Source organism: Podarcis melisellensis (assembly GCF_964234715.1).
Source record: "Podarcis melisellensis genome assembly, chromosome: 8".
In the NCBI taxonomy this organism is placed as follows: Eukaryota; Metazoa; Chordata; class Lepidosauria; order Squamata; family Lacertidae; genus Podarcis; species Podarcis melisellensis.
Window position 1 is genome coordinate 54,792,820 of NC_138540.1, and position 8,072 is coordinate 54,800,891.

The following is an 8,072-nucleotide window of genomic DNA, read 5'->3' on the forward strand; positions in this document are numbered from 1 at the left end:
AGAGGTGATATGATAACCACCTTCAAATATCACATGATAAATGGAGCAGGCTTGTTTTCTGCCCCTCCAGAGAGGAGGACTCAAACCAGTGGATTCAGATGACAGGAATGGAGATTCCAGCTAAACAGCAGGAAGAACTTTCTGACTATAAGAGCTGTTGGACAGTGGAATAGACTCCATCAGAAGGTGGCAGAGTCTCCTTCACTGGATGTTTTTCAACAGGGGTTGGATGGCCATCTGCGCAATCCTATGTAAGCCCCACTGAGTTCACCATGAGTTCAACATGCTCCTAGGTAAGTATATGCGATTGCAGCCAGGCCAAAGCAAACCTATAGCCTGGAACCTGCTGGCCCTGAGCTCCACCACTGGTGTGACTGTGGCAGCTCCACCAAATTCAAGTCTCCATTGTTTTGCATTGAGCATGGGGTTTGCAGAGCGAGATGAGAAGTTCTTGCTCTCCTCTTGCATACAGCAGATGGGAAGTAACTTGTGCTTGCCCCAATCCTGGTGTAATTCTGTGCCTGCAGTGTGGGGCTGGCAGTGGGTTTAAGATCTGGTGTGGGTGGACACATCCATTTGCTGTAGCTCAATGATAGGGCATCTGCTTTGCATACGGAAGGTCCCTGATCCAGTCCTCAACATTTCCTGGTGGAACTGGGAGAGATTACCTGTCTGAAATTCTGGAGAGCTGCTGCCAATCAATGTTGACTGAGCCAGATAAACTCCTGGTCTGACTCAGTATAGAAAATAGTTTCCTGTGACACACCCTTTGGGGGGGCTACTCCACAAATATAGCCAAATGTGTCTCAAAATAATAAAGCCGCATCAGACCCAAATGGCATAGTCTGATGGTCTGACTCATGCAATCACACCTGACATTACTGTGGGAAGCAGATTGCAAGATTTGGGTAGGATAGGGTTTTATTATTATGTTGACTCACTTTGCTGTATGTTTGTTGTTTTATTTTAATCCGGCCCACTGTCAAGGAGCTGTCAACAAGCCAGGTCAACCACAGGGCAGGCACGCAAAAGGAAGGCATGGAATGCAATTAGCTCTTTCTTAACAGAAAATAACAACACAGTGGAGTCCTCTGGTTCGCCTTAATCCAGCTGAGACGTTGCTGAAACTGACCACTGGCTCTGCCATTCCCCTTCTAGCCTTTTACTCTAGATCTCTCTCAAGCAAGTGAAGGCTGCAACAAGGGGGCAAGCTCCACCTCTAGGTCTGTCTGGCCCATTGCTCAGCAACATGCACAACTCTCCTCAAGCGGGGTGTCAGAAGAGGAGGTGAGCCAGCAGGATTGGGACTGTCCGGTTGCTGTGTTAGCATTAGAGGTTGGCAGGGCCAACCTCTGGCTCCTTTCTATCTGAGTCTGTGCTCACACTGTGACTCTCAGCCTCTAGCCCTGTCCTGGAAGGCCCTCCTTCTCCTGACTCCCCTTAATCACACAAATCCCCTTCTCCTAGCACCTCCCAGCTCATCCCTTCTGCAGACTGCTCTTCAGTATCCCACCACCAGGGTCTGGTATCTAAGTCATCGTCATCTGTGTCATCTGTGGGGGGGGGCGCTCTTGGGCGGGCAGCTCCCACCGCTCTTCCTCATCCAGCCAGTCCCTGACACCTGCCCTGAGATTGGTTGCCATGTGGGGAAGGATATACATTTTAATAAATATAGAAATTTCAATTTGAAAGCAAAGAAATTAATCATTTTCACGCTTCGGAAAGCCAGTTCTGAAGGCTGCCATTTTGCCACTCTGGCACCAATGAAGGATAGGAACATGTGGACACAGAGGCAGGCTTCCATGAACACGTGCCTAGCTGGATGAGGAATCAGGCATGCAAAGTGCTGCTGCACAAGCTGTTCCTCAGCCTGATCTGGCGCTGGAGGTTTTGTAGACACAGCACTTTGTATTGGGTGGCTCAAAATAGAGGTAAAGCATGATTTGCCTAAATATGAAAAGGGACTTCCTGAAAATTAGAGCTGCGGCAGCAGGACAGACTTCCTTATGTACAGGAAAGCAGAGAGACTTCCCCAAATTCACTGCATCCTGTTTACATTTCGATTTCTGATTTCTTAATATATTTTGCAATGTTACTATTTGAAAATGATCCGTCCTATGCGCCAGAACACTCTCTGCCTGTTGGGTTCCAGCATGCTACCTTCAATTCTACCTCCAATTAAGAGGCATATTGCATCCAATTTTGGAAATATATTGTAGACATCATGACGTGTGTAGGCTTCTTGAGTAGGCTTAGGGGAGTCTTTGGAAGAAAATATTGGTGGTCCGTGATCTAGCTTTTGCAATGATCACTCAACTAGTATAAATGAAACGCAATATAAAGTTCTCAGTAGGTGCCACATTGTCTCACATGTCTTCTTCATCTTTCCAAACTAAAAGTCAGTTTTATTGGAAAGGGTGTGGCTGGATTTCTTTGTACTTTAATATTTGCTAACAACAAGCAGTGGAGAAGTGTTGGAACCTGGCTGCTGATTTTTACAGCCAGGTATTTCTGCACATTAGACTACGGCTAATTTCTACACCTTTTTCATAATTTTGAACCTAATGGCCCGGGATCCCTAAATAAAGACCTTCTTAAGCATAGTGTATAAAGGGACAAAGCTGTGTAAAGCTTGTAATTGGAAGTCTCCATGGCAACCATCTAAACAATACCCAATGCAACCAGCTAACAGCAGCTATCTATGATTATGTGCAAACCAGGGCCCATCCATGCCTTGGCTTAATGTGGATTTTCCGCCGCTTGTGTTCCCATTGATTCATCTGTGTCTGGGAGCTTTTCACTATGTTCTGCTGCTGTGGGGAATTTTTCCTTGTGAAAATCCGAGATTGCCTGGTGCACAGAGAATCCAAAGACAGATTTGCTCCACTTCATGAACCAGTTTTCAAACTGTTTATGGATGTGTTTCTTGAGATTTCCCATGGATCTGTGGGATCTCCTCCCTCATCTTCCTTGTCTTTCCATGCCCCCCCCCCCAAAGGCCATTGGAGATTTCTGGCTGGCTGCAGGAATTCCCACCATTTTCAAAAAAAGACCCTATTTTAGAAATACGTTCTGAAAACCATGACTTTCAAGAAAGCACAACACCATTATACTATTGCACTGTTATACTGCCATTGGATATTTTACTTCTGGCAGGGGTTTTTCCATTGATTTCCCAGATATATATTTTTATTTCCTTCTTTTTGCTTTGAGCTCATTCAACTGTTTTATTGATGTTGAAAATTGGCCCATGAGGCCATTTCCCCCCAAATTACACCCACCTACTAAACATTTGACATTGCATGTGACATCAGGTAGAGTCGTGGCTGTCAATGCACAGGTGGGAGCCAGTGTGCCCCTTTTTGTGCATTGGGCAGAGAAAGCAGGCTTTGACTCTACTGCTGATGGGCTACAGAGCCAAAGTCCACTGAATCCTGAGCTTTTTAACTTGCTCATATCTAGAGTTAGGTGTGAGCAATGAGGTGGTCAAGTTTGCTGAGGATACTAACAGACCCTCCAAGTGTCCCCATTTTCCAGGGACATTCCTGATTTAGAGAAGCCATCCCAGTTTCTGATTTGATCTGGGAATGTCCCATTTTTCTTTAGGAGGGGGAGCTATTGGGTTGTTGTTTTATTTTTATTAGGTATTTTGTGGTCTTATATCTTGATTTTATTTTGTGAACTGCCCTGAGACCCCCGGGTTTAGGGCAGTATATAAATTCAATAAATAATAATAATATTTTCATTGGAGAAATGTTGGAGGGTATGGAGTTATCCAACCCCCGAGCCATCCTGTATAGGGAAGTTTTTATATGTCTAATGTTTTATTATGTTTTTAAATATATGTTTGAAGTTGCCCAGAGTGGCTGGAATGGGACATCCCTATTTTCATCAGAGAAATGTTGGAGGGTATGTACTAAAATGTTCCAGATTGTTAAAACAAAAAGAGGTTGCAGAGAGCTTCAAAAGGATCTCTAAAAATGGTAAATGCAATTCAGTGTAAACAAATATAAAGTGATGCATGTCAGGAGTGGGTGGGAATCTAAATTCCACATATACGCTCGTTGGGTCTGAAATAGCAGTGTCTGACCAGGAACGAGACCTTACAGTCACAGCAGCTAACTCAATGGAGATGTCGACCCAGTGTGCAGTGATTGTGAAAAAGGCAAATTGCATGCTAGGGAACATTAGGAAAGGAATTAAAAATAAAACTGCAGATATCATAATGCCATTATACAAATCAATGATGCGACTGCATTGGAATGCTGTGTGCAGTTTTGGTCCCCTCCCCTCCAAAAGGTTACTGTAGAGTTGGAAAAGGTACTAATAAGGGCAAGCAAAGTGATCAGGGGATGGAGGGACTCCTCTGAGGAAAGGTTGCAGCATTTGGGACTTCTTACTTTAGAGAAAACACAAGAGGCGTCTCCACCCCCATCATTCTGCGTCGACACTGAGGTCCAGCGCCGAGGGCCTTCTGGCAGTTCCCTAACTGCGAAAAGCCAAGTTACAGGGAACCAGGCAGAGGGCCTTCTCGGTAGTGGCGCCCACCCTGTGGAACACCCTCCCACCAGATGTCAAAGAAATAAACAACTATCTGACTTTTAGAAGCCATCTGAAGGCAGCCCTGTTTAGGGAAGTTTTTAATGACTGATGTTTTAATGTATTTTTAATCTCTTGTTGGAAGCTGCCCAGAGTGGCTGGGGAAACCCAGCCAGATGGGCGGGGTATAAGTATTATTATTATTATTATTTAGAAGTTTATATAATTATGCAGAGCACAGACAAAGCAGATAGACAAAAGTTCTTTTCTCTCTCTCATAACACTGTGGAACTCCCTCTCACAGAAGGCAGTGGTGGCCTCCAGCTTGAATGACTTCAAAAGAATATTGGACGAATTCATGAAAGATAAGGCTGTCAATGGCTATGTGCCAGGATGTCTATGTGCTGCCTCCATGGTTGCTGCCTCTGCATACCAATTGCTGGAAGCCACAGGAGGGGACACTTCTTGCACTCTGGTCCTGCTTGCACAGGCAACTAGTTGGCCACCAGGATGCTGGCCTAGATGTGCCGTTGGCCTGATTCAGCAGGGTTTCCTTATGTTCTTATGGATCAAACGGGTGTTGGAATTCCCCATGGAGAACCAATGCCTGGGCTGTGTGTGGTGCTTTGAAGTCCTGACATTGGGACTCCAAAGCACCGAATCACCTGACATCGTTGTGATGGCAGCTGAGGGGCACGTAGGTAGTCCTGCCCACTTTACAAATTGGTCCATGGCGTGTAAAGGGTTCCCTGCCCTTGGTCTATACTGATTGTTAGCAACTTTCCAGGGTTTCAGGAAGAGGTCATCTACATGGAGATGTTGGGGAACGAACCAGGACCTTCTTCATGCAAAGCAGCTGTTCTGCCACTGAGCTAGGGCTCTTCCCTAACAGGTCACGCATTCAGCTGCTCACTGCCCCATGCTGAGCAATTGAGTCAAACTGATCAATTTAGTGGTGCCCTTCAGATGTTTAGGAACTGCAGTCCAAAATACCTGGAGGGAGGACACTTGCTTTGGTGGAGGCTGCCACACATAATTATAAGTAAGGAGGGAAAGCCTGCCGTGTTTCATGGCCAGAGTGGGCACTGCAATCTCCCACATTTGATTACAGTGAACTGCCTTTAAAAAAAAACAAACAGCTTTTGAATTGATAAGATTAACATTTGCAAATGAATCGAGAAACCACGTGAACAATTGGTTGCTATGTCTGCCTCATCATAATCTCCAAGGACTTTCAGTCTTCTTGTCACAGTCTTGATCTCTGAGGTTTGGCTTCCTATAAAAATTCATGGCCATCTGTGAACTAACAAGAAAGAATGGGGACCCAAAGGAAAGGGGTAGAGGCAACATCAGACCTTAAACCTTTCTCTGCACAAATGCCAACTATTTGTTCCCTTGCCCCCACTTGGTGCATGATCATTATTTGAACATGAGGTTGGGTGTGTGTGTGTGTGTGTGTGTGTGTGTGTGTGCAATGTCACTACTGGCTCAAAATGGGGTGGAGCAAGAAGCAACACTAGATTGCAGTGGCAGAATCAAACTACCTTTTTTCTCAGGGGTCACATTCACACCTGACATTTAAAACACTGCGAGAGTTGTTAAAGGTAAAGGTAAAGGCACCCCTGCCCGTACGGGCCAGTCTTGCCAGACTCTGGGGTTGTGCGCCCATCTCACTTAAGAGGCCAGGGGCCAGCGCTGTCCGGAGACACTTCCGGGTCACATGGCCAGTGTGACATCGCTGCTCTGGCGAGCCAGAGCTGCACACGGAAACGCCGTTTACCTTCCCGCTGGTAAGCGGTCCCTATTTATCTACTTGCACCCGGAGGTGCTTTCGAACTGCTAGGTTGGCAGGCGCTGGGACCGAGCAGCGGGAGCGCACCCCGCAGCAGGGATTCGAACCGCCGACCTTTCGATCTGCAAGTCAGAGACTCTTATTCCCCTCACAGAGTTACATTTCCCAGAGTTCCCTGTGAACAGTGAATAATCGCTAAACCACACTTGAAATTGAGCTCTCTGAGGGGAATAGGGGTGCCTTCTAACAACTTTCAGCCCCCTTAACAAACCACAGCTCCCAGAATTCTTTGGGGGAAGCTATTGCAAGTGCAAGCTGGATTTAGAAGAGGCAGAGGAACCAGAGACCAAATTGCAAACATGCGCTGGATTATGGAGAAAGCTAGAGAGTTCCAGAAAGACATCTACTTCTGCTTCATTGACTATGCAAAAGCCTTTGACTGTGTCGACCACGGCAAACTATGGCAAGTTCTTAAAGAAATGGGAGTGCCAGATCACCTCGTCTGTCTCCTGAGAAATCTCTATGTGGGACAAGAAGCTACAGTTAGAACTGGATATGGAACAACTGATTGGTTCAAAATTGGGAAAGGAGTACGACAAGGCTGTATTTTGTCTCCCTGCTTATTTAACTTATATGCAGAATTCATCATGCGAAAGGCTGGGCTGGATGAAACCCTAGCCGGAATTAAGATTGCCGGAAGAAATATCAACAACCTCAGATATGCAGATGACACAACCTTGATGGCAGAAAGTGAGGAGGAATTAAAGAACCTTTTAATGAGGGTGAAAGAGGAGAGCGCAAAATATGGTCTGAAGCTCAACATCAAAAAAACGAAGATCATGGCCACTGGTCCCATCACCTCCTGGCAAATAGAAGGGGAAGAAATGGAGGTAGTGAGAGATTTTACTTTCTTGGGCTCAATGATCACTGCAGATGGTGACAGCAGCCACGAAATTAAAAGAAGCCTGCTTCTTGGGAGAAGGGCAATGACAGGCCTAGACAGCATCTTGAGAAGTAGAGACATCACCTTGCCAACAAAGGTTCGTATAGTTAAAGCTATGGCTTTCCCAGTAGTGATGTATGGAAGTGAGAGCTGGACCATAAAGAAGGCTGATCGCCGAAGAATTGATGCTTTTGAATTATGGTGCTGGAGGAGACTCTTGAGAGTCCCATGGACTGCAAGAAGATCAAACCTCTCCATACTGAAGGAAATCAACCCTGAGTGCTCACTGGAAGGACAGATTGTGAAGCTGAGGCTCCAGTACTTTGGCCACCTCATGAGAAGAGAAGACTCCCTGGAGAAGACCCTGATGTTGGGAAAGATGGAGGGCACAAGGAGAAGGGGACTGCAGAGGACGAGATGGTTGGATAGTGTTTTCGAGGTTACCAGCATGAGTTTGACCAAACTGCGGGAGGCAGTGGAGGACAGAGGTGCCTGGCGTTCTCTGGTCCATGGGGTCACGAAGAGTCGGACACGACTAAACGACTAAACAACAACAACAACAACAATTGCAAGTTTAAAGTGATGGAATACTGTTTTTAATGTATGGTGTGCATTTGGTCTGCATGTTTATGGTAGTGGGCTTCTATGTGTGTGGACCCTTGTGGGGAGAGAGAGAGAGAGTTCTCTAGCTAAAAATCTTCACCCAGCAACCAAGAGTGCATGTGCTCATCCTCAGTTGGTGTAATAAATTTTAGAATGAAGACTTAGAGATAACTGATTAAGGCCACCCACCCACCA